This window comes from Lontra canadensis, unplaced genomic scaffold (genome assembly GCF_010015895.1).
Source record: "Lontra canadensis isolate GAN:19392208 unplaced genomic scaffold, GSC_riverotter_1.0 scaffold1, whole genome shotgun sequence".
Lineage (NCBI taxonomy): Eukaryota > Metazoa > Chordata > Mammalia > Carnivora > Mustelidae > Lontra > Lontra canadensis.
In genome coordinates this window covers 62782049-62806088 of record NW_022630995.1, presented here as the reverse complement: position 1 = coordinate 62806088, position 24040 = coordinate 62782049, and positions in this window count along the sequence as shown.

The following is a 24040-nucleotide window of genomic DNA, read 5'->3' as shown; positions in this document are numbered from 1 at the left end:
AGCCCGGCTTTTAACAAGTTCTCTGGAAAGTCCTGATACTCCCTCCAGTCTGAGAACCAGGGCAGGCAGGGCTCGTCCCCACTTATTCTGTACTTACACAGTCTGTTTATTGGATCATCACTGAGATGGTTGACAACTGGCTGGTTCCCTCCAGTTGGCAGAAATCACCCCTGCCATCCCACTGAATCTGTAGCTGAATGTGGAGACCCTTGCTTCCTAAGGGCGGTTCCTAGAAGGCAGCTCTCTGTCCAGTGTGCACGCATTTCAAGCTGGTGGTCAAGGTGAAGGAGCTTGGCTTCTAGTGGTTTCCTGTGGAAGAAAGATGGACTGGCCTTGCTTTTCTGTGCTCTCTCCCTCTTTGTGATGGATGTGGGCTCTAATCTCATTTCTAGGAAAGAGGGAAAGTGGCAGAGTGTGAACACCAGCCTGAACCAGGAGTCCCAGGCTCAGATTCATGTCCTGCCCACCTGCTGCTGTAATGCCTTGCAGTGGTCCTTCTTCCCCAGGGTGGGAGTGCCTGCTCGGTGCTGGGCACTTTCTCTGCTCTCTTGAAGTGCACTAAGCAAGGATGATGATCATAGGTAATCACCAAACAATGCAATAGCCTTACCTCTCTCTGGATTTGTTTGTCCATTGTAAAATGAAAAAAATTCTTTTTTAATTTAACAGCTCTACCATAATATACCCGAATACACAAAACAGGGAAATGATGGTTTATTATTGCATGTCTTTTTCTGACCTTAAACTTATAACACTTACTGTAAGGTCAGTACATGAGAATGGTGAGGTCACTTTGATGAATATAACTTCTGAAATGAAAAATTGAGGGTGGTAGTTGTCGTCTTAACAACAGTGGCATCCTCTGTCTTGCCAGGATTTTGTTGTGGTTGTGGAAATAGTCTGTGTTTTGAGAATCCTTACATATCACACTTGGAATTGGTAAGGGTTTGATTGGTCCCTTGGCTTGCGATCTCAGGATGCTCTGTCCTGGGGGGTGATGGGAGAGGTTGGGTATTCACCTGGCAGCTCAGGTCCATGCAGTGGGGTCTGCAAAGGGTTAACATTTGGTGTGTAGCTCATTTGAACTTGTATGCTGTCTTTGGAGTTTAAAGTGACTACACCTGAAAAGGTAGAATCAAACATTTGTTGCTGTAGACCCCTGGCCTGCAAGCATCTTCAGGGAGCACCAAGGCTCCATGGAATGGGGTATGCAGCCCAGGCCCTCAGTGTCACCTCCCAGCCCCCTGATGTGCTGATGGTTCTGCTTTGTTTTAGACACTGGCCACCATCCTCTCATAGGCACCTGTGCCTATGTTGTTGTCGCCCACCCCTCAGTACCATGTGTGGTTCATTGCAGGATCTCAAATTCCCAAGTGTCCCATGTTGCACAGTCCTGGGACTTGGGAAGGCAGAGCCTCCAGGACCATCACTGACAGAGCTGAGCTTCATGGGAGGAAGCCCATGAGAGCCAGCCCTTGCCTCACCTTGAGTCTCTGGACAGATCCCATGCCCTCCCAGGAGGGCTGCAGGTCCCGACTGCCCATTCCTTCTGCATAATGGCTCTTGAATTATTGAGTGTTTGGGGAAAACAGCAGTCATACCAAGAAAGTGTGATCTTTTCCTGAAATTACTCCTGGCTTTGTCTCTCCTCTGTGTAACGGGTTCCCCGGGCCCGGGATGAAGCATACAATCCTTGTTATCACATCTGTGGCCTCTCCTGATGCTCTTGCTTTTACCGACTGTCCTCACCCAGGCTGCCATCCCCAAAACACCATAGACAGGGAGTGGGGGCACTGGAAGTGTATTTCTCATTGTTCTGGAGGCTGGGAAGTCCAAGGTCAGGCTGCCAGTCAATTTTGATGTGAGCTTTCTTCCTGCCTTCTTACTGTGTGTTCATGAGGGTGCAGAAGAGGGAGAAAACAAGCTCCCTTGTGTCTTATGAGGGCACTGACCCCACCTTGAGGCCCCTACCTTCATGACCTCATCTCACTCTAATCACTCCCCCAAAGACCTAATCTCTAAATACCATCACACCAGGGATTTGGGTTTCAACATAGGAATTTGGGTGGGGGCACAAACATTCTGTCGGTGACACTGACCCCTCCCTGATGAACCCTGTGCCTTCTTGAACTTCCCATACCTCCTTTCTTCCTCCTGACTCTGGGCTTCTGTGCCCTCTTCCTAGCAGTGCCTTTCTGCTACCTCCTCTCCAGATGGCTTCAGGCTCATTTCCTTGGGTGCTTCCCTGTTCCCTCCCTGCCCCCCGCCTCTGCCGGGCCCTGCACATCTTTCTGTCACAGTCCTGACCACATTGTGGGGCTGTCCTCTTTCATTGTCTTTCTTGCTCACCGGCTGCAGCTCAGGACCCACGAGGGAGTCATATTTGAGGCTTCTGTGCCCAGCCTGGGGCCAACAAATGTCTACACCTGATAAGGTCATTGTTGACCATCTTCCTTCCTGGCTCATTTGGTACTATCCCGGCAGGGAGTATCCTGGCAGTAAGGACATCTCAGGCCAAGCAACCCAGCTCTGTAATTATGTCCCTCTTGGAGGACCTGGTCTCTCCCTACCTGACTCAGCCCCACCCTACCCCCGTCATTTCTAGAGTCACTTTCTTGAGAGGAGCGAGGACATAGGCTCTGTGTGCCCCACCAGCTTTGTGCACACAGCAGGTGCTTGGTTGGTGTCTGTCGAAGAGTGCCCCAGGCATTGCACACCACGTTGAGTGGCTGGTGTAGAAAGGATGTGGAAACCGCAAACGAAGTTTGCTTGAGAGTCACTGGCTGCCCCTGCCTGTTCCTGGCAGTGTGATTACTTGTCAGCCTGGTGACTCATTTCAGCAGAGGCAGGACAGAAACAACCTGACACCTGGGGCCTTTTATGGGACTCCTTCAGGGGACTTTGTACATCATTAAAGAGGACCAGAGAGTTTGCCAAGAGCCAGCAAGTAGCAGTTGAAAGAGCAAAGGTAGGGACTTGAGCAAATCCATTACTCACTTTAAGCTGACATTTTGTCTCCATAAGATGAGAATCACACGTGTCTCTCCAGGACCTTGTGAGCACTGGGATTATGTGTGTAAAGCACGTGATGCCTGGTGGCTGCCCAGGGGCTGGCACCCTTCTCCCCCCAGGTGTGCACAACAGTGGGGACTTAGCTCGGTGCTCAAGAAATGTACTTATTTGACCTCTCTTTGGACAAGGCAGTGTCCGGGCCATGCTTGGGGCTCTACATTCAGGTCCTCCTGTAACACCTGTTGCTGGGAGTTACATAGCACAGCAGGTAAGGACATGGACACTAGAGCCAGACTGCCTGCTCATCCTCGCCTCCCTGTTTGCTAGCCGGGTCCCCTTGGCCAAGTTACTTAGCTCTTCCTGCTGGGACCCTAAAACGATGACTCTAGTAATACCCATGTCTTAGGAATGTGGAGTAATAGATAATTATTACTAGTTTGGAACAGTTTGTAGTGCCGAGGAACAGTGGTATGTGTGGGGACTGTGGTTATTATTACTTGGTGCATGTTGTTTGAGTTATATTGCTTTGTGTCTGATGGGAGAGGACGTGGGTGCTGCCAGGATGCTTTACTTCTCTTGCAGCTCAGTTATCAGTTCCCGTGGCTTGTCCCCACCTCAGATTTTCCCTCCCTTTCAGCATCTGTAAGATTTTACAGCGAAGGACTAACAAAAACTCCACCAGCACAGAATGTTCTGGAAGAAGTTTCCTCATGTTCTTGTGAATGTTGATAACAGCTCTCAACCCTCTATTTGATGGGGATTTTGCAAGTGCGTTTTGAATGTGAGTAGACATTTTATCAGAAATTGTGTTTGTGGGAGTGTTTGGTGGGAAATTGAAGCAGGTGGGTTTTTTTGTTGATATTGGAAGCTCTTCATGAACTGGGATATTTTGAAACCATAGCTTGATGGAAGTGTTGAGGCTAATACAGCGGTACTGAATTTGCTCTCAATATATGCTTTGTTCTGGGAGGGCGACGGCACCCTGAGTCTGGCTCTCCCTAAAAACATGCATGGGTGCCTTCCAGGAGTGTGCCTGGCACGCTAAGTCCCCAGGATAGAAAACAAATGGACACAGTTCCTTGGGCAGCTGGGAAGTGGCCTTAGAGTCAGACAACCTGGGTTCGAGTCCTGACTCTGCCCCTGACATGCTGTGAACATCACACAAGTGACTTCACTTCTTCCAAAGGTGTTCCTTATCGGTCAAGTGGGGATGACACGGTGTTTTACAGGTTTTGAGGGTGGAGCGCGATTGCCCAGCATAGAGCCGGCTCTTAGAAATGGCAGCTCTTGCTTTGACTGCTGCTTTTGGGTCTGGGGGCAGGAGCCTGACTTGGGGCTGCCCTTGGGCCCCTTCATTGCCTTTGTTCTCTGCCTGGCAGAAGGGGCAGGGTCACTGTCCGCAGAGGAGATGCCGTGTCTGAGGGCCAGAGAGGCCTGGTTTCCTGTGGGTTTGTGGCTTTGCAACATTGTTCCGTCGATGGCACCTGGAAGGGTCTCTGGGATGCCAAGGAGCAGGCGGTGGAGGATGGGGGCACCACGCTGGGCTGGGCTTCCTGTCCTGGTGCAGGCAGTCGGCCTCTGAGCTGTTGCCTCTTCCGAGTGCCCCCACCCCCGCCTCCTCCCGCCCCACTCGGGTGCTTTATTTTCCTCTCAAGCACCATGCAGGAGCTGGGAGGAAACCAGGCCCTCGGAGGTGGCGGGGGTGGTGGAGCCGTGTAGCGGTCAGAGTAGGGGAGCCGTGGGGCCTCAGGACGAGAACTTGCCCTCACCCACACACAGCAGGGCCTTTCCGACAGGTTCAGGGAGGGCAGCCTGTCCTCCCAGAAGCAGTAGCTCCATGTGGAGCCCACCCCCTGCTGCAAGATTTCATTGCATGAAAAAAGCAAAACATGTTTGAGAAGCACCCTCTGGTCTTTTTTCTTCCCGGACATTTGTGCGCAAATTTCATATTTTTCTGGGGTCACACTGTACCAACTTGGTAACCCGGCCTGCTTTTCAACACCACGGTGCGTTCTGAAGGTGAGGATCTACTGGGATCCTCGGTGGTAGTGCCTGCATCCCTGGAAGGAGGTGGGGTCAGAAAACGGAAGGGGAGGGATCAGCGTGACTGCCGGGGAAGTGGGCGTGCCCGGAAGTGCATGTAGGCTGTGTGGGTGTGGCTTCGGCATCCAGGGCCTAGCCATTTGCGTGGCATGGGGAGGCGTGGCAGGGGTGGGAGGAGAGGGCCGGCCTCCAGTGCAAGAAGCTTGGAGGCAAGATCGGAGTCAGGTGCTTCCCAGGACGCCAAAGGGGTGGTGGCCTTGATGTTGGAGGGATGCAGCCATTATGGTGTCCTGGGTCGGTCCCCGGGTCAGTCCGGGAAAGGGGTTGCCTTAATTCACTCAATCTGTGCCACAGCCTCAGAAGGCAGGACAGCCTCGGCTCAGGTGACATGACTTGGTATAGGTCCTACAGGCAGTAAGGGAGGGAGGCAGGACTCCACACTGGATCTGACTGACAGGCTTTCTGGGGAGTCCCGGGCCTTCAGGGCAGGAATCTTGGCGATCATGGAGGGCTTCCTGGAGCAGGCGATGCTGTGGCGTATAAACCTTCACTAAGCTGAGTACAACACCAGGGTAGGAAGAGTCAGGGTTCCAGTGCTGCTGTCCTGCGTGTATTTGGATTAGACACCTTCCCTTGGCTTCCGTCCCATCTGTACAATGGGGAAGTGGCCCCAGATGGCCTCTTAACACGTCCCTTCCAAGTCTGGAGCTCACTACTTCTCTACATCATTGTTTGCTAAATATTTTTCCCTTTAGGGAGCCTGGTGTCTGACTACTGACACCCTCTCCCTTTCCAAGATCCCTTTGTGGCTTCAGGGTGCTAGTGGGTGTCCAGGCGGGGGTCTCCATTCATGACAGCAAAGACTGTGCCTTGCCCACCATTTTGAAAGGCTCTAACTCCTTTGGGCCCCGGGGCTGTGGATGCCGCTAAGAGATTGGGCCTGTAGGGGATATCACAAAGCAAACCCTGGGACCTGACAGATCTGTGCTCAAATTCTTGGTCTTGCATGTTCAGTGGAAGCTTAGGCCCATCAGTCCCTCTCCGAGAACCTCTGTTTCCCCATTTGTAAATGCGGAGGTATTCTCTTGCAGCCCTTAATTTCCTCAGCCCCACTGCCCCGTTGAGTGGGTCAGGGTGACGAGGCACAGTGCTTCTCTTTGTTCCTGCAGTAAAACAGCCCAGCAGCTAGGAGTGATAAGGAACTTGGTGAATGTTTGGAGAGATTAAAAAATAGATCAAAATGTACAGTGCAGCTTAACTCAAGCTTTAGGAATTCTTCCCTACCCCCTGTACTTGGGCTCTAAGTCCTGTGTGGTTTTACCTCCTAAAATGTTATCTGTGGCTTGCCTCTGGCCTCTTCTCCCCTCACCAGATGAGGATACAGCTTCAGCGCTATCTCTAACCCCAGGGGGTGCCCTCCAGAAAGCCCTCCGTGTGGACCCTGAGCAACTGGTCTGAAACGCACAGGTGTCCCCAGGCAGAAACCTCTCCATGGCTCCCTGGTGTGCTTAAGGTCAAGTTCAAGCCCTTTAGATTTATATTCATTCCTTCCTTCCACTAGACCTCCAGTCACCTGAGGGCAGAACTGCCTTGTTCATCTCTGTATCTTTAGTGCTTGGGAAAGTATCTGGCGCTTAATAGGTTCTCAAGATATGGTAAGGATGCTGCTTATTATTTGTGGAGCAGGGTACCTCACCACTGTTAGGAATGTCGGTTGTGACCCCGTGGATGTCAGTATTACTATCTCTTACATGGATGAAGAAGACAGGGATCTTGGCAGGATTCAAAATGAGCATTAAGTAAATACATGCTTATCCTTTTAACCTCTCTAAAGGGAGTTGTGGAGCATCTCTTGCTTTAATTGGAGACAAGACGTCTGAGCCCTGAACCCAAAGTCTTTTCCAGGTTCAGAGACAGCCAAGGGTTGGCTGGCACAGGGCAGGGGTGGGCATGTGCGGTGTAGGGTGGTGTGCATCGGCCTGGACAGAGCCGTGTGGGAAATCCCGCCCGATGGCAACCCCATCGGCTGAGTCCTCAGCTGAAATCGGACCACCAGCTTTATCTTTATCATCTGTACGTGACGTATCTGCAATATGAAATGCTTGTGGGACTCTTCATCACTGATATCTGCTGATTTCTAGTCATTAATAGTTTCCCACTGTGAGCATAAAACTGTACGAAAGTGATGAACGTCTTGCAAAAAGAACAAGAAAACGGCACTTAACTTGTATTCCCGCCGCCCTTCCAACCACTGTCAGTGTTCTTTCCAGCCTTGTCCAGAGGCAGCACGAATAAAATGTTTTGCTTTTTATGTAGAAGGAAGGGAGCTCACTCATTTGTGCCCTGCTTCTGCCACTCCTGAGCTGAGTGGCCTTGGGCAAGTTCTTCAACCTCTCTGAACCTCCGTGGCCTCAGCGGTCCCCTAGAGAATTCATCTGCCTGCCACGGTTGCTGCTCTCTGATGGTTGGTTGGATGGGCGAGGAGAGTTGGAGTGGATCGGTGGTAAGGGGAAGTGGGGAACAGATGAGGAAGGGCCCCATTCAGGCCCAGGATCAAGGGACCCTGAATGAGAACTCTGCGTGGCTCAAGGTGACCATGAGTGAGGGGGTGGGTGGGGGAACCTCATGGGGTGGGAAAGGGTGAAGGGGTGGCCAGTGGGGAGCACATTGTGGAGGGAGGCAGAAGAAACCGGTTCTCAGCAGGGAGATGGGTGACCTGGTCCAGTTGGGAGTGCCAAGGGGTCAGAATAGAGACAAGGGTTTGGGCCAGAAGGGGCTAGGGCTTTACGTTCCCATTCCCAGGAGCCCTTTCTCAAGTGAGCCTGTGGGTAGGCTCGGGCACCCACTGTAACTACTACAGGGGTCCTCAGGGAGGGGAAACTGAGGCCCACAGCAGCTGTGTGGCTTCTCCAGAGTGACTCCATAAGTTGAGGGATGTGAGCCTAGGTGCCCCTGCTTTTCTGCATCATGGCCTGACTGGTCCACACTGCCAGCTCCCAAGGATAGAGGGAACTCCTCAGGCAGGCTTGAGGTTGTGTGGCTTGTGTTTTCTTAGACCAGGAGCCAAGGACCAGGGCTGGCATGAGCGGAAGATTTGTAATCCTCTCTGGGCCCAGAGTCCCTCCCAGCTGCTCTGCCCTCATGTCAAAGATGCTTCTTTACCTGATGATGCTTATTTCCTGATTTATCATTATATTTTACTTTTCTACCTGATTAATTCGGAGAAGTTTGCTGGTGGTCCAGGGTTTCTCTGGCAAGAGACATGGCTGCGTCCTGTAAATAGTTTCTTCTAACAAGTGCTCTGAGGCTTGGGTCAAGAAAAATCGTCATCTTGCTACAGAGACGTTATTGTGACAACTGACATTTGAATATGAAATGTATCCATGGTAAAACTTCCTGGGTTTGCTAATGGTGTTGTGATTTCACAACATCCTTGGTCTAAAGAGATAAAAGCCACAGCATTTAGGGTGAGATGCTGTGACGTCTGCAGTTTACTTTCAAATTGTTGACAAAAATAGAAACGTGTTCTTCTTTATCGGTAGATAAAGCAGATATGGAAAAATGTGAAAAATCAGTTGAGTCTAGATGACGGTGTAAAGCATTCATTTTACTATTCTAGGACTTTTTCTATAGTTTTGCAACTGTGCAAAAATAAAACTTTTGAAAAAAGTGCTCCTGGCCGGGAGGTGACTTGAGGATCTTGGGGCCCACCTGTTGGCCCCGTGCTCCCCGCCCCATCCTTGTCTCTGTCCATTTGATGCAGGGAGAACTGCTTGCCCCAAAGTTCAATTCTAAGTGGCCCCTTGGGGTCCAGTTTTGAAATCATGGCAGAGGCTTTTGACAAAATGTATTCCCCTCTCTATAGGGAAATTGTTAGATTTTTAGAATCTTTGCTTTGGGATTAATTTTTCAAATTTTCATTCTTACCTTCTTTTAAGTTTTTCTCAAAATTGTATTGCCTTCTAAAATGGCTGAGTCAGTATTTGTTGTTGTAATTACTCAAACAGAGAAGAGAATATGGAAAATAGGAGACCCTCATTTTCTCCATCCCCTATGGGGGTAGCCAGTGCTATGTGGAACCCTCTAGAGCACGTACAAACATGCACGGTCATCCAGTAAGGTTTGACGTCTTATCATTTTTATCCTTTGTTAACCTGGTTAGCCAACTTCCGACTTCTCCTTGAAGATGCAGCTTGGGGGTCATCTCCTCCAGGAAGTCCCTCAGGCTCTCTATGCTGACCTCATCCTTTGTAATCATCCAAATCCGAGCCGCCTTCCCTGCCAGGTCTTGGGTAACACAAGGCCAGCTGTTACTGTTTCATGGTCTGTACTTGAGCTGGGAGCGCAGGAGATGCACAGTCAGTGTTAGTGGAGGGAACAAATGGGCACACGAGGTATCCTGAGTGAGGAAGCCTTGTGCGCAGAGCCTTGCAGGTAGGAGGAACTTTCTCATTCCGAATGCTCCTCCTGGACCCGGGGGAGGAGAGTGCTAGGGCCCTGGGTGTCTGGTGACAGAATGTCACTTTAGGGAATGTGGACACTCTCTCCCTGGGGCTCCCATGCCCTGTTTGATTCTTTCCTGACACTAATACCCTATGTGGGTTGGGCTGATGGGGTGGCCATGAGCTCCCCAAGGGCTGGGCCAGAGCTGGGTTCTTTCTTCTCCCCATGGCTCAGTACAGCCTGATTTGCTGGGGGTCTTGGTGGTGATAGGAAGAGGCCCAGGCCAGGGCTGGAGCAGCTCAGGATTCAGATGTGAGCCTGGCCTGGTTCTTTTTATCTTCTGTGATCCTGACTCCTTCTTCACTGGAGGCAATGTTTTCTGCAGCTGGGATCTATTAATGTTATCTGCAGCTCATCTGACAGATGCCAACGACGGGGTCATGGCCAGCTTGAGGAAGTGGGAAGTTGAGAGGGCATGGAGAACTGCGTGGCGAGATTCTCAGCCAGCATGTTCAGGCAGTGTCGAGAAAAGGTCCCTCGCTCTGAGTAGCTGTCCCGGGCTCACCACCCATTTCAGGCTGGAGGGGTCCACTGGTCGGATGGTAGGATTGTAGACTTTAGAGCACGGGACCGTGGTTTCAAAGGCTTACATCCCAGGGTGTGAGCAGGGCTGGGAATTACCACATGGTGCCCTGTGGCCTGCCTTCTGGGAGAATGGTCAGTATCATTGGGGAAACTGTGGAGAAGTGAGAGAAGTTCTGCTTTTGTGTTAGATGTTATTAATGTAAATATCAATAATGCTTAGCTATTACATGTCTGTATAGCTTTGCAAAAATATGCACTTCACCAGTTTCAAATCCAGCACTTTCCCTGTGGAGTGGAGGCATAAATGGAGTGGGAAGGTGGCTTTTTTGGCTCCCCTGATTCTGTGCCAGGCCCTGGGGAGGGTGGTGGAGTTTGGAGATGGGAGGAGCATAGTCAAGCCTTCAGGGCACACCTGGCCTAGGTGATTTTTGAGGTTGAATCACAGGTATCCAGGACACGTGAAGATTCCTCTTCCATCTTCCCACACTGGTCACTATTTTGTACTTATGCCATTGGCATTAGGGTCTGAACAAATGCTGAAGCAAATTGAAGCAAGTTATGTGACAGCCAGCTCCCTGACCTTCTCTCTCCATTTCTCATCTGCCTTTGCACCTAAACAGGCATTCTTTGCTGCTGGAACTGTATTGTGAATATCTAGTGATGGCGCAGGTGGTGATGGTATGATGATATGATGGTATTGGTGAAGGTAGTAGTAGTGGTGGTGATGGTGATAGTGATAATGATGATGGTGATGGTGTTGGTGATGGTGGTGATGATGGTGGCAATGGTAGTGCTGACGATGATGATGGTGGTGATGGTGGTGTTGATTGTGATGGTGATGGTCATGTTGGTGATGGAGGTAGTGGTGATGGTGGTGATTAGGATGGTGATGATGCTGGTGGCAATGGTGCCAACAGTGATGGTGGTGATCGTGGCAATGATGGTGATAGTGGTGGTGATGATGGTGAAGGTGATGGTGGTGGTGGTGATGGTGGCGATGACTTTGGACACAGGGATGGTGGTGAGAGTGGCAACAGCACTGAACCTGGAAATTCCAGGCATGTAGTAGGCATCCTTTTCTCTTACCACTTTAGCTTTCCACATCTTTTGTTCCCTCACAACAACCTATGGTTTTGAACCACCATGGCCCATTTTGCAGGTGAGACACCTGAGTCACAGGGCCACCCAGTGCCTGCTAGAGGAGGACTCAAAGCCTGATGGACTAGCTTTTGAACACTCAACCAGGGTTACCCAAGGGTGATCCTGGCACTGAGCATTCTGTCACCTGGGCACCTGTTGGAAATCCATGTTCAGGGCCCCCAGCCTCTTTGACCCACATTGCCGGGGAGGGGCCAGTTCAGGAAAATTCGAGGTACCTGTAGAGTTGTTGTCAGGCACATTAAGGTTGAGAACTGCTGCTCTAAGCTGCCACCACTCCTGTCCTCAGTGGCCAGGTCACCGTGGACCCAAGCTCAGGGGACTCTGGTCTTGTTACTCAGTGGCCTGCCAGCAACATGGCATCACAATGGAGCCCACAGGGCCCTGACCCAGAGCCTTCTGCTTTGGCTGTATGCTGGAATTGACTTAGAAACCACCAAGACCTGGACTGCATATTGGAATCCTGAGTCGGCGGGACTGAGGAGAGCCTCTGCATTGGGAATTCTCAGTTTCCAGATGATTCTCTCATGCAGCCCAGGTTGAGACCTGCTGCTCCAGAGCTGTTCTCTGTACCATGGGTGTCTAGGTGCCCCTTTGAGAGTTCTGGTTTGGTGGCCTGCGGGGAGCCAGGCACTGGCACGAAGAATAAATTCTCTTGATGTTTCTTGAACCGAGAGCTGGCCCTTCACAGCTCCCTCAGCCGCCAGATGTAGGCCCTGGGGAACGGCCTCTTGTCTGTCCCTTGGGCGCCTGTGTCCCGTGCATCTCCAAGTCTTCCCAGTGATTCTTCTTGACCGTTCCCTGACCACCTGGGCACCTTGCTTCCCCCTGGTACACCAGCTCCCCTACCTGGAATGTTCCATTCCTTTTCATCGGGTCAGCCCTTTCTCCTTCAGAAGTCCCCTTGGCATCCCTTCTTGCTCAAAGTCTTTGGGGAGGGGCCTTTGGCTGCCTCAGTTGGTTGAGCAGCAGACTGTTGATTTCGGCTCAGTGTCCTGGGGCCCAGCCCCATACCTCTGTGCTCAGCAGGGAGAGCCTGCTTAAGGATTCTTTCTCTTTCTGCTCCTCCCCCTGACATGCACTCTCTTTCTCTAAAACAAATAAGTAAATCTTAAAAAAAAAGTCTGGGGACCTCCGTGTCTGGGACAGTTTGACCTTCTCATGGGCCAGTTTCCTTCCTTTCAGAGCCCCTGTCTGGGGTCCACCATCTGCCCTGTCGTAGGTATGTTTGACTAATGTCTGCTCCAGCCACTTGAGGGTGGCATGTGCTGGTATAGACACTAGCTTCCCAGTACCTGTGGGGCCGTACACAGGGGAAGTGGGGGGGGTGTCAGTGAGTGTCCTCCCACTGAATGACTGGAGAAATCCAGAGAAATAGACAGAGTTCCTCCAAGGAACCGCCTTCTTTACTCCTATGGGCCTTAACCCTGTGCTCTGATTGAAGCCCCTCCCCCACCCATGTCCTGATCCCCATCCTGGCTGGCTCTCATGAGTGCTGACTCTCAGGTAGCTCAGGGCCACTTTCTCCGGACCTTCCCTGAAGCCTGGGCTCCCACAGGACTGTGGGATTCCCTGTCAGAACTCTGATGTCCTCTCTCTCTCTAGTGATCTTCCCCACTCACACATGGGGCGTTGAGAGCAGATGCTCCCTGGGCATGTAGGATGTGAACGAGTCGGACCCAGTAGGTGCTAATCATGACCTGGGGACCTACTATGTGCCATGAGCCATGCTAGGCACTGAGCACAACAGACCACCCCCTGCCTTCCTAGAGCTCATCTGCAGGGGCGGGAGTGGGGAGCAGCACCACACGGACAGACGTGGAAGGTGTGCTGAGATCTAGAGCTATGTGAGGGGAGGCCTGGAGAGCCCTGAAGGGAGTGAGGGAGGAAATCATGTGGGCATTTGGGGGAGGATGGTTCAGGGATAAAAGTAGCAAGTGCAAAGGACCTGTGGTGGGAGCATGCTTAGTGGGTTGAGGGGCAGCAGGAGGCCAGCGTGACTGGGAGCAGTGCCCAAGGAAGCCAGGATGTGAGGTCTCGGGGTGTTGGGGGTTATCCATGATGGCGGACCTCAGCAGTGTTTGATGGCAATGATGCTGTCTTACCAGAGTCCACGCTCTTCCTTCCCAGGACCTTGCATCACCAACCCAGCCAGTCTGGGGCTGTATCCTCTAGCCTGGCTGGCATGCCAACACCCTCACAAGCCTCTCTGCTTCCACTTGTACCCCTCAAAGCTACTCCACTAAGGAGCCAGAGGGAACTTTTTAATGGAAACTTTGTGTTCTGTTGCTGAAAGCCCTTGACTTTGTGCATTCAGAAATAACGGAGCTGTGTCCAGTCATTGGAAAGAGTACAATGCCCTCATGACTCCTAGCCTTGGGGAGGCTGCCTCTGCCTCCAGTAGGGGCTTCCCTTGTCTGTGATGACTTCCATTTCCATAGAGCCCTCCCACCCTCCATGCAGTAGCATTGCATCATGGGAAGAGAATGGGACTGGGTTGGACAAGCCTGGGGAGGTTATGTTCCTTGACCCCTTAGTACCTTGGGTTCCCTGTTTGTAAGGTGAGAGCAGTATCAGGGTCCCCTCAGAGGGTTGGACTGACTAAGACAATGGGGCTGTGATGCTCCAGCATGATACCTACACATGGGTTCAGGGACCCTGAGCAACTAGGGTCATCACGTCATGGACGGACTATGACAATAATCATCAGGGAAGAGAGTGTCTGGGCAGGAAGGCTGGACTCAGTGGGGTCCAAGTCAACTTAATGGTAAATAAGTTAGATTACAGAAGGTGGGCTCAATATGGCAACATGGAGGTCAAGGGAGGTGAGTAGAGGCCAGAGTAGGTAAGTGGAGGTCAGAGTGGATAAGTGGAGGCCAGGGGAGGTGAGTGGAGGCCAACACAGCTGCAGGAGCTGAAGCCGTACAGCAGGGAGGCAAGGAGGCCATGCAGACAACAGATGGAGACAGCCTCGAATGACTGTGAAGAAGCAGAGAGAAGCAGAGGTTTGGGGGGATTGGACACAGAGATTGGGGTGGGAGGGCTCCGTTTTGTTTTAATGGGACTGACAAGCTGATAGTGAGGTGCTCCTGGAGAGAGGACAGAGTGGGGAAGTTTGGGGAAAGGTGGGAAGGAGGGGGGTCCACAGCCAGGGAGAAGAAGAGGTGTTGATTTGGGAATTTGGGCTCGGTTCAGTTTTTTAAAAAAAATTTTATTTAGGATGCCTGGGTGGCTCAGTCGGTTCAGCTGCTGCCTTTGGCTCAGGTCATGATCCCAGGGTCCTGGGATCGAGTCCTGCATCGGGCTCCTTGCTCAGTGGGGAGCCTGCTTCTCTCTCGGCCGCTGCCTGCCACTTTGCCTGCTTGTGCTTTCTCCAACAAATAAATAAATAAATAAAACCTTAAAAAAAGATTTTATTTATTTGACAGAGAGAGAGAGAGAGAGGGAGAGAGAGCACAAGCAGGGGGAGCAGCCGGCAGAGGGAGAGGGAGAAACAGGCTCCTTGCTGAGCAGGGAGCCCCATGTGGGGCTTGATTCCAGGACCCTGGGATCATGACCCTGGATTTGGGCACACCATGCTTTATTTAACCAGCTCTGTGCTTACCTGACTGAGCCACCCAGGCACCCCTACATTCAGTTTTCTTCTGTCTCCTTAATAAAGAAATACCATTTTTCTCTCCTGAACATTCTGTGCAATTTTTATTGGCTTCTTTTAATTTGATTATAAATGGACTCACCTTCCAGTTTTATGCATGAATTGCTTACTGCTGGTATGTAGGAAAGAAAGCATTTGTATTTTTGTTTGTTTGTTTGTTTGTTTTTTAGCATCTAACTACTATCCATTGCTTTAGGAGACCCTGAAGATCCCATCAGTGTGTTTCAAAACAAATGTGTGACTTATACCTCTCCTCATCTTCTTTTCTTCCCCTGTTTTCTTGGTCCCAAACCCACCCTCTCCCGTCTCTCCTGCCCTTGATAGGAGCAGGCCACCTTCTCTTTCCAAGAATTCCAAGCCTCTTCCCCCTGCCTCCACATGGAAATAGCTTTCTTGGTTCACCCTGTTCGTGAGGGCTGTGATGTCAACAGGTGTCTGTATCCATGTGGGTTTTTCCCTGAGAAAGAGGATCTCACTGCCTGTCACTGGCTTTTCCCATGCAGCAGGTGTCGCCAGGATCTTCCCACGGCCTCCACAGTTTGGGCACCCCATGCTTGATTTAACCAGTTTTGTGCTCTTCCTTTCATTCCGGACCACGCCCTCGTCTGATCATTTCCTTAGGGTAGATTCTAAAAGTGAAGCTAAGGAGCAAAAGCGATCCATATTTAAGTTTTTCACAGAAATTGTCAAACAGCACTCCAGAAAAAGTTGTGCCAATTTGTACCCACTGAGAGTGAATGAGAATAGCAGATTCCCAGAATCTTGCCAACAATGAATATGGAACATCTCTGCTAATGGGATAAGTGAGAATTCTCCTTCTGGTCCTCATTCCGTTGGTTACCGACGAGGCGGAGCGTCTTCTCCTGGGAGCCCTGGCCCCGTGCTTTCTCTTCCTTGGGGAATTACATTCTCATTATTCATACCAATTTTTCTATTGGCGTGTTGCTTAAAACAACTTTGATTTGTAAAGCTGCTTAGTCCATTAAGGATATTAGCCTGTGGTCTGTGAGATGGGACAAATGCTTTCTCCCTGCCTGTGGTCTGATGTTCTTGCCATGATGTTTTCCCTCCACAGAACTTCAACATCTGAGCCTTCTGTAGCTGCTTAGACTTTCTGCCCCCTTTGCCATTTGTGTTTTGGAGATTGTTTTGTGGTTTCTTTGTGTTTATTTCAGTGAGCAATCTACCTGTAAGTTGTTTTGCTGCAGGAATCTAAGTGGATATCCAGTTCTCGTGGCTCCCAGACGGCTAGTCCTTCACCCAGTGGTTGTGGACCAGCTGGTGTCTGTCTCCGTTGATGTGTGTTAAAGTTCTGTCCACCCTTGGATCTGGTTTTGGATTTTCTCTTCTGTCTCACTGATCTGTTGAGCAGCTTTGTTGTTCTTTTCCCTATGGAGAAAGGCACACACTTCGAGCCTTAAGTTTTCAAACCGGCTTTCATTTCAAGCTGAAAAGATGGACTTCTGGTCAGAGTATGACCACTACTGTCTGGGAGCAAGGGGCCTGGAAGACCTTGTGGGGGTGATCGCTCCTCCACCCCAGGCTTTCTAGAATGTTCTCACTCCTACTTTCCATTTGGTCCCGGGGACAGGTGGGCAGGCAGATACCGCCCCCCCCAATGCTGTCCCTACACTGGAAGGTTCTTGGCCTTCAGGTGCTTTGTGCTTGAACTTGTGAGCACTGGTGGGAAGCTGGAATGTGCAGGGGGCCGCTGGGATGCCCAGAGCACACACTGTGCTTGGGACACTGTCTGTCTGAAGTCCTGCCAGCATCCCTGTGAGGTAGCCCGTTCTTACTGTCCTTGCTTTCCAGGCAGGGGAAAGAGACAGAGAGGGCAGGAGTGGCCCGGCCAAGGTTCATGGAGCCAGCCTACAGCTGGGGCCCCACCTCGTTGCACTGTTCTCTGTGGCTAGCCTGGGGAGTGTGCCCGGAGAACTCTTCTGGAGTTGTACAAGCTTGGTTCGCTTTGTTGCCTGGGGGGAATAAAACGATCTGTGGAACCAGGCTGAGCCAGCCCAGCACTGTTGAAGATTTCACTGGGAATAGCTCCCCACCCCACCAGACAAGGCTCTGACCTGCTCCTGTGCAGAGAGCTGGGTCTCCTGCACAGCGAATGTGAAGACATACCCAGTGAGATCTGGCATACACACAAGGAGGCTGAGGCTCAGAGAGCTTGGGTGGTGTGTCCAAGGTAGCACGGTGGGGGTGGGGGGACAGAGACCATGGATTCTGGCTTGAAATCCTGTCTCTTCACTGCTGTGACGGCCTGTGCCACTGGCTCATGGAAAGGTTAGGACAGGGGTGGGTTTTAGTCCAAAAGGTAAGTGTTGTGATGGAAAGCCTGTGCTGAAGTTCTAGCTGAAAGTGTGAAGATTTCTGTGTCTACACATTGTTGCTTCCTAAATGTCACTAGTTACCTTGTACAGAACTTGCTGCTTTTGGGGGAATTTTCAAATGAATCTCACGCAGTTCTCAGAACACCCTGGGTAATGGCCTAGATTCTCATCCCCAGATCCCCCTTTGCTGGTGAGAATGACTTGTGCCGGGCACTCGACTCTCTTACTAGCCATGGGATTGGTTACAGGAAATGGGGGCCTGCCGAGGGTCAGCAGGAAGGTAGGTCCATGTTCTCTGAGGGCCAGGAAGTCCCAGCGGGACCAGCTGACAGCTGTTGGGGACAGACCATGTGCCTGATTGAACCTCCAAGGCCAGCAAAATAACCTATATCCTGTGTTACCAAGGAAGATGTTGTTGTAAGACCCTCCAGGCGATGCTGCCAGGAGCATCCAGGTGAAGACAGGTGCACCTGCCATTGGCATTCGATCTTGAATTTACCTCTCAGGAGCTGAGAACTGGAGGGCCAGAAAGAACTACTGGGGGTGGAAGCCAAAAGTTTAGGACAGATGGCATTGGACTAATTTTTGCAAATCGTAAGAAAAGGAGCGCACAGCAATCTGTTAGCTGTGTCGGCATCTGATTTTAATTTTTTAAATCAGAATCATGGACTCCATTAGTTACTGTCTTTTATTAAATCTAAGACACCATCCATTGAGAGATGCGTGGTTATTTTTGTACTGCTAAAGAAAGGGACAAAGAGCAACACTGACAGAGTTAGGCTGTAAGACATTCTTAATTTCAGAAATGTTAAAAGGGGCATAAGTGTGCACTGCTTCCTTGTGAACTTGCTAGCAGATAATGTCCTAGGGCTGGCTTTGTGTGGGCACAGGGGGATGAAGAGACGCTCACCATCACAGCTCCCCCAAAGCACACTCAGAAATGCAGACACGCTAAACAGACTCATTTCAGAAGTTTGCTGATTGATGGGTTCATTCAGTCACAGATGATTTCTTGAGCACCTACTATGTGCCAGGCACTGTTCTAGGCACTGAGGACCCCGCAGTGAACAAAACTCATGGAGCTCCCTCCCCTCCGTGGCAATAAATGTGCCTCCCCAGCAGCCATTCTCATACTCTTCCATGCAGAAATAGTCATGTGCAAGAAATTTATGTTCTGACTGCCAGGCCCTCCTTCCAGGCTTTGCCATTCATTGGCTCTAGGGTGAGACTCAGGAATTCTCATTTTCACAAGCACACAAGGAAGTCCCAGGGCAGGAGGACTTCAAACGAGAATGTAACAAATAGAGCTTCGGTGTTAATGACTTTGTTGTATCCCGTTGTATGAATGTTCTAGAATATACTTAGTTGTTGGGTATTTATCAAATAGGTAGCTGGTTTTATATCTTCCTATTGTAAACAACATACCCATGAATATCCCAGCAGCTAAATAGTTGCCTCCCTCCTCCTTGGTTTCTTTAGGGTAAATTGGACAGGCATCCTTGGGTTGAGTTTTTAAGGGCAAGGTTAGCATTCACTGTGGTTCTCCCAACCACTGTATCTGACCCCAGAGCCTGACTGCCTGGGTTCACATCCCACTTACTAGGTGGGCATTTTTGAGCAAGTTCCCTGCCTTGTCACACCATTTTCTCATCCCTGAAATGGGACAATAGCACCTACTTTTTAGGGCTATTGTAAGGAGTAAATGACCAGCACTGTTGGGCAGAGTTGTGCCCCTAGCACAGCTAGGGAGTGGCCGTGGGGATGGTGAGTGCTGCTGTTGCACTGCAGGGGGAGGGTAGGTGGAGAATTGCATTGGGAGGGGAGGGGGAGAACTGTTTGATGTGCACGACACCTGCGTTCACAACCTGGGTGCAGCAGCGCTCTGGGGACAGAAGCTCTGGATATGCGTAGCCAAGCATATATCACTTGACACTGGAAAACAGACCTTGTGTCATGAATTTGATCTCCACCTGATTCCCACACTGCCACTGGAAGCATCCTCCCACCGCTCAGGTCTGGACGTATTTCTCTGTTCACATCATCTCACTGACATCCCGCTGCTCGGGCACGAAATATAACCTCCTTTACACACTCGACTAGGAAGGAGAGCTCTTTAGAACTTGGTTTCAGCCTTTTCTAATACCTTACCCCCCCATCCCCACCCCTATGTGCTCTCCTCATGGGAGGTGATGGTGGAATTTGGCCATCATCCCTTGGGTTTTGAGGGATGAATAGGAGTTTTCCAGGTGGAAAGGAAAGGCTGTCCTGGCTGATGAGCTGGCATATGCACAGGTGTGGCGGTGTGTTTGGGGTGATGTCAGAAGGTCGTGGCTGGGCATGGGGGATCGGGGTGGGGTATACTGCAAGGAGGATGGCTGTGGGCTGCAGAGGTGGGCCCAGCATTGCAAGGCTCTTGAAAGTCTCCCTAAATTTCTTTGTGTCTCCATCTTCAGTTGTGCCTCTTTCTAGGCTGAAATGCACCTTCACTCATTCCCTATCTTTTTAAAGGACCATAGCCATCTGACAAATTCCTTGCTTAATTGCTAAGGGCACAGAAGGCTTCCCCTTCAATTATTTAGCTTGTCTTGAAACTGGGACTTGGAAGGCGACCAGTCTTTCTTTACACGCTTTGTGGTAAATCCCTTCTGGGAAAGCAGATGCGACATCTCAGAAGGCTTCTCTTGCAAGAAGTTTGATGTGAAAGCGACCAAGTTATTAAAATAACTTAGCGGGCTAAGCTGCGGCTCCCCAGAATATAGTCTCTGTGAATTCATCCCTCTGCTTCTCTTCTGCATCCGCCTGGTGTCCTGTTCGCTCTGCCTCCCCCTCTGCATTCAGAGCCCTGTCCAAGCTCGGTTATTTGTCAGCCCAACACAACGGAAGCTGGCTGCCTCCCGCCAGGGGCAATGGGTCCTGGGCAGTGAGAGATGGAAGACTGAGCCTTGAATCATCACTGTTTCTCAGCAGACAGTAAGCCCCTGCTGTATGCAGGCATCAGGCTAGACTCTGGTCAGGCAAGGAACCCAGACTCCCTGAGCTGGAAGGGGCCCCAGGGAGGGGTCATTTCTCCATGGGCTGTGTGGATATGTGGGTACAGGAGAAGGTCTTAGGTGGCACGTGGACAGACGCATTTTATTGTATTGTATTCATCTTGGTGTGCATTGGAGGAAATATAACTAAAAATATAATCTGAAAAATATATAAATATGTAAAAATATAACCTGAAACCTGGTTTTTTGGGGGATGCTATTGCTTAGAATAAAGCTGAATATGTATATACATTTTTTAAAAGTCGGTAATTGTAAAGAAAAAGCCTGGCAGCTCGGTTGTCAAGGGAGGTGGCCGTGGGGGCCGTGCACGGGTGTGGCTCGCGACAGAAGGCAGATTGCCCTTAGACACATTTCCTTTTATTGTATTTATCTCAGTTTCATGTTATTACATTTATTATAATAAATAATAATATATTAATAAATCATAATATATTATATGTCAAATAATATATTATATATAATTATATTTATCTCAGTTTCATTTTATTATATTTATTATAATAAATCATAATATATTGATAAATCATAATATATTATGTATTATATAAAATGCTACTACTAATAATAATAATATTTATCTCAGTATGTATTAGAGGAAATATAACTAAGGGATTGCTAAGGAATGCCCGCTTCTGTGAGGACGTTCTGAAGGAGGGGCTCTTCTAAGTTTCAAGATCAGAGAACCAGAGCTTACGTTTAGGAGTGAGTCATCCACGCACTCCCCAGGCATCAGCTTCAAATGTCCCATTTTCTCTTTTAGAGACTGCCAGGATTGTGAGGACCAGGTCTTGCCTTGGTTCCTCAGCAGGTGGGCGGTGGTGCCCTCCCCTCCTCTGCCCCCCCCCCCGCCCGCCCACCGAACCTGGATCCGGGATGCAGTTCACGAGTTCCGCCACCGGGAGGCGCTGTGGCCAGGATTCAAACACCTTCCGCTTTTGGGCTCCCACTTAGGGACGTCTGTTGGCTAGGCTGTTGTATTCCTGGGTGATTCGTGGCCCTTTCCTCCCTCCCTCTTCCCCTCCCTCTCTCCGTCAGTGGTTACAGGGCTTCAGGCCCTGTGGTGTGAACCACAGTGGTTACCAAGTTAAAGTAATCCTACTGACCCGTGCTAATGCTTGGTGAGCGGGTATCCTGGGCCCAGCGAATGTGGGCAAACTGTTCTTACTTCTGTCATCTCTCGCTGACTTCTCAGGATAACACTGGGAGTCAGGCATCTTGTTTAGGATCCCATGTTAAGGACGGACGTCCCCTCGATCGAGGTCCCTAAGGGCTGACCCCCTTCGGGACAGAACAGAGACTTTGGTCTGGAGACCCCGTGAGGGTCTTGCTGGGGAGAAGGGGCCTAAGGCCCAGGCGTAGACGTGTCCTGCCTGTTCTCCGTCCTGGTCTAGAAAGCAGATTTTAGAGGCCCGTACTTGCAAAGGTGATTTTCAAGATTTTTGCTTCCTACCAGCAGCATGGAGGCAGTTTTCTGGGGCCCAGATGGAGGCTGTTGGGTTTGGGGGAGGAAGCCAGACAGACGCTGATGCAGGCGCTGCTGGCTCCTCGGGCTTTTCATCAAGATTGGGAGGCCGCCGGGGCGGGAATGCTATGTCAACGCTGGGAGCAGAAGCATGTGTCTATTCCTGGAGGCAGAAGAGGAGGGCAGGGCTGTGTCCCTGCTGCGTCAGGGCCCTCTGTAGGGCCCTGGGGACGCAGATGTGGATGAGCTGTAGACACTGACCTTGAAGTTCACAGCACAATAGGCGGGGTTCGGGTGGATGGAACTCTGAGGGCTGGGTGCCACCCCCCGGGTCCATGATCTTGGGTGGGTCACTTAGTTTTGTCGGGGGGTGTTCTCTCATCTCCTTCTCTGAAATTGAGACGGGATGGGGAGAATGACAGCATCTATTTCAAAGCCTTATGAAGGCCCCCGAGCTAAAACGTACAGACCTCAGAGCCCAGGGCCTGCATCAGCAGCTGCCCATTCCTCAGTCTCTCTGACTTGCTAGAATTTCTTTGCTAGACGGAAGCAGGGGTGCAGGGGCAAGACCTGTCTCCTTCCCTTTCCTCCCATAGCTGGGCATACAGCAGGTGCACACAAACGTTGAGCATGTTTGTGGAGAGAATGAACGTGACATTGGCCTTGGAGGATTTGGGGTTTAGGCCAGGTAGAGACTTGGGAAGAGGGGCGGTGCTGCGGGTAGGCAGGGAGAGGGAAGGAGCAGAGGTGCAGAAGAGGGCAGGCTGGAGGCCCTGGCAGGGAGTGAGGGGAATGGAATTCTGTGGGGAGGGCCAGGTGCAGACGGAGAAACTCACCTGGGGCTCTGCTGGGGATACTAGCTGCCGGCCAGACGTGGTTGCTAAGGTCCTGGGGCTAGCTTCTGAGCCCAGGTAAGAAGGGTTTGGCTTCGTCTTCTCTAGCCTGGTGGTGGATGAGGGCCTACTCTGTGCTGGTGGGGAGACGAGAAGTGTGGGCTGTGGCCTCATTCTCCCAGAGCTTACAGCCTGATTGGGAGAAAAACGACCCCACAGGTAGAATAATAGGACTTGGACCTGGTGAGCAGATATAAATATTGGATTTAAATTAGGTAACTTTTTTTTTTTTTTTTTTTTTTTTTTGCCTGGTCTTTGGAAGACAGATGAAACAGATCTCCCTTCTGTCTTGGGCACATGTGGGACACGCTGTGATTTAGAGTCGGGTCTGGTGTCGGGTTCTGGACTCCCAACTTCTTACCATGGTGGCCTTGGGCTGTGACACCTGATCTCACGGAAACACTGTCTCCCCGTCCGTAACATGTGAGAGTTGCTCTTCATCGGTAAGACTCGAGGGCCAAGTGTGATCATCCACCCAGAGCTGATCTGGGACACGGTGCCTCCTCCCTGCCTGGGGATGGAGGCTCTGGGAGCTCTGCAGGTAAAGTCCCAGCATCCTGGGTTTTTTATTCGGAGTCTGTGATACGGCCGCGTGGGTCGGCGTAGGAGAGCAGCTATGTACGCACAGAGAATAAATGAGAAATGCATGTCGGCATGTGCTACAGCTCCTGGGGGTCAAGCTGTGAGCTCAGTCTCTCAGCTCCAGTGTCCCAGCATCCAGCTGGCCCCCAGGAAATGCTGGTGAATGGAACAAGGCGGAAGAGGGGAAGAAATGGGCTCTGCCATTGTGAAAAGGTAGACTTGCCCTTTGTGGAGTCTGAGCCCATAGTAAGCATTTGGAGTCCGAGTGGTGTCTGGCTTATTGCAAAGAACCGTGGGATAGGGGGATGTTCACATGCATTTCCTGGAGTGCTGAAGCTGAGGCTTGAAATCCTCATTTGCTTAGGAAGAAACAAATGCAAAACGGCAGCACTCCTCTGTTCAGGGAAAATCTGCTGGTGCGAGCCGGTACTTGGGACAGGTGGTCAGTGTCTGCATGGAGTCTGTCACCAGGAAAGGCAGTTTCCTGCTCTTGGTCTAAAATAGATAATAAATGCACCACAGCCATCAAATCGTTGCACGCTCGCTGGTCTTCAACTTGGGACCCCCTTGGGTTTACTTAGTAGCATACTAACCCAACTAACCCAACCCAGCCCAACCCATTAACCCAACCCACAGCTTTTCCAGAAAGCTGACCTGCAAGGAAAGCAGCTACTCAGTACGAGGCTCTGGGGTCAGCCCGGGAGCATGTCCTTGCTCCGAAGGAGTGACTGTTCACAGGTGAGCTCTGGGCGGGTGGGAACTTCTGCCTGCTCAGCGTTCCCAGGGCGGAGAACAGCATCCTTGGAAAAAAAAGCAGAGGC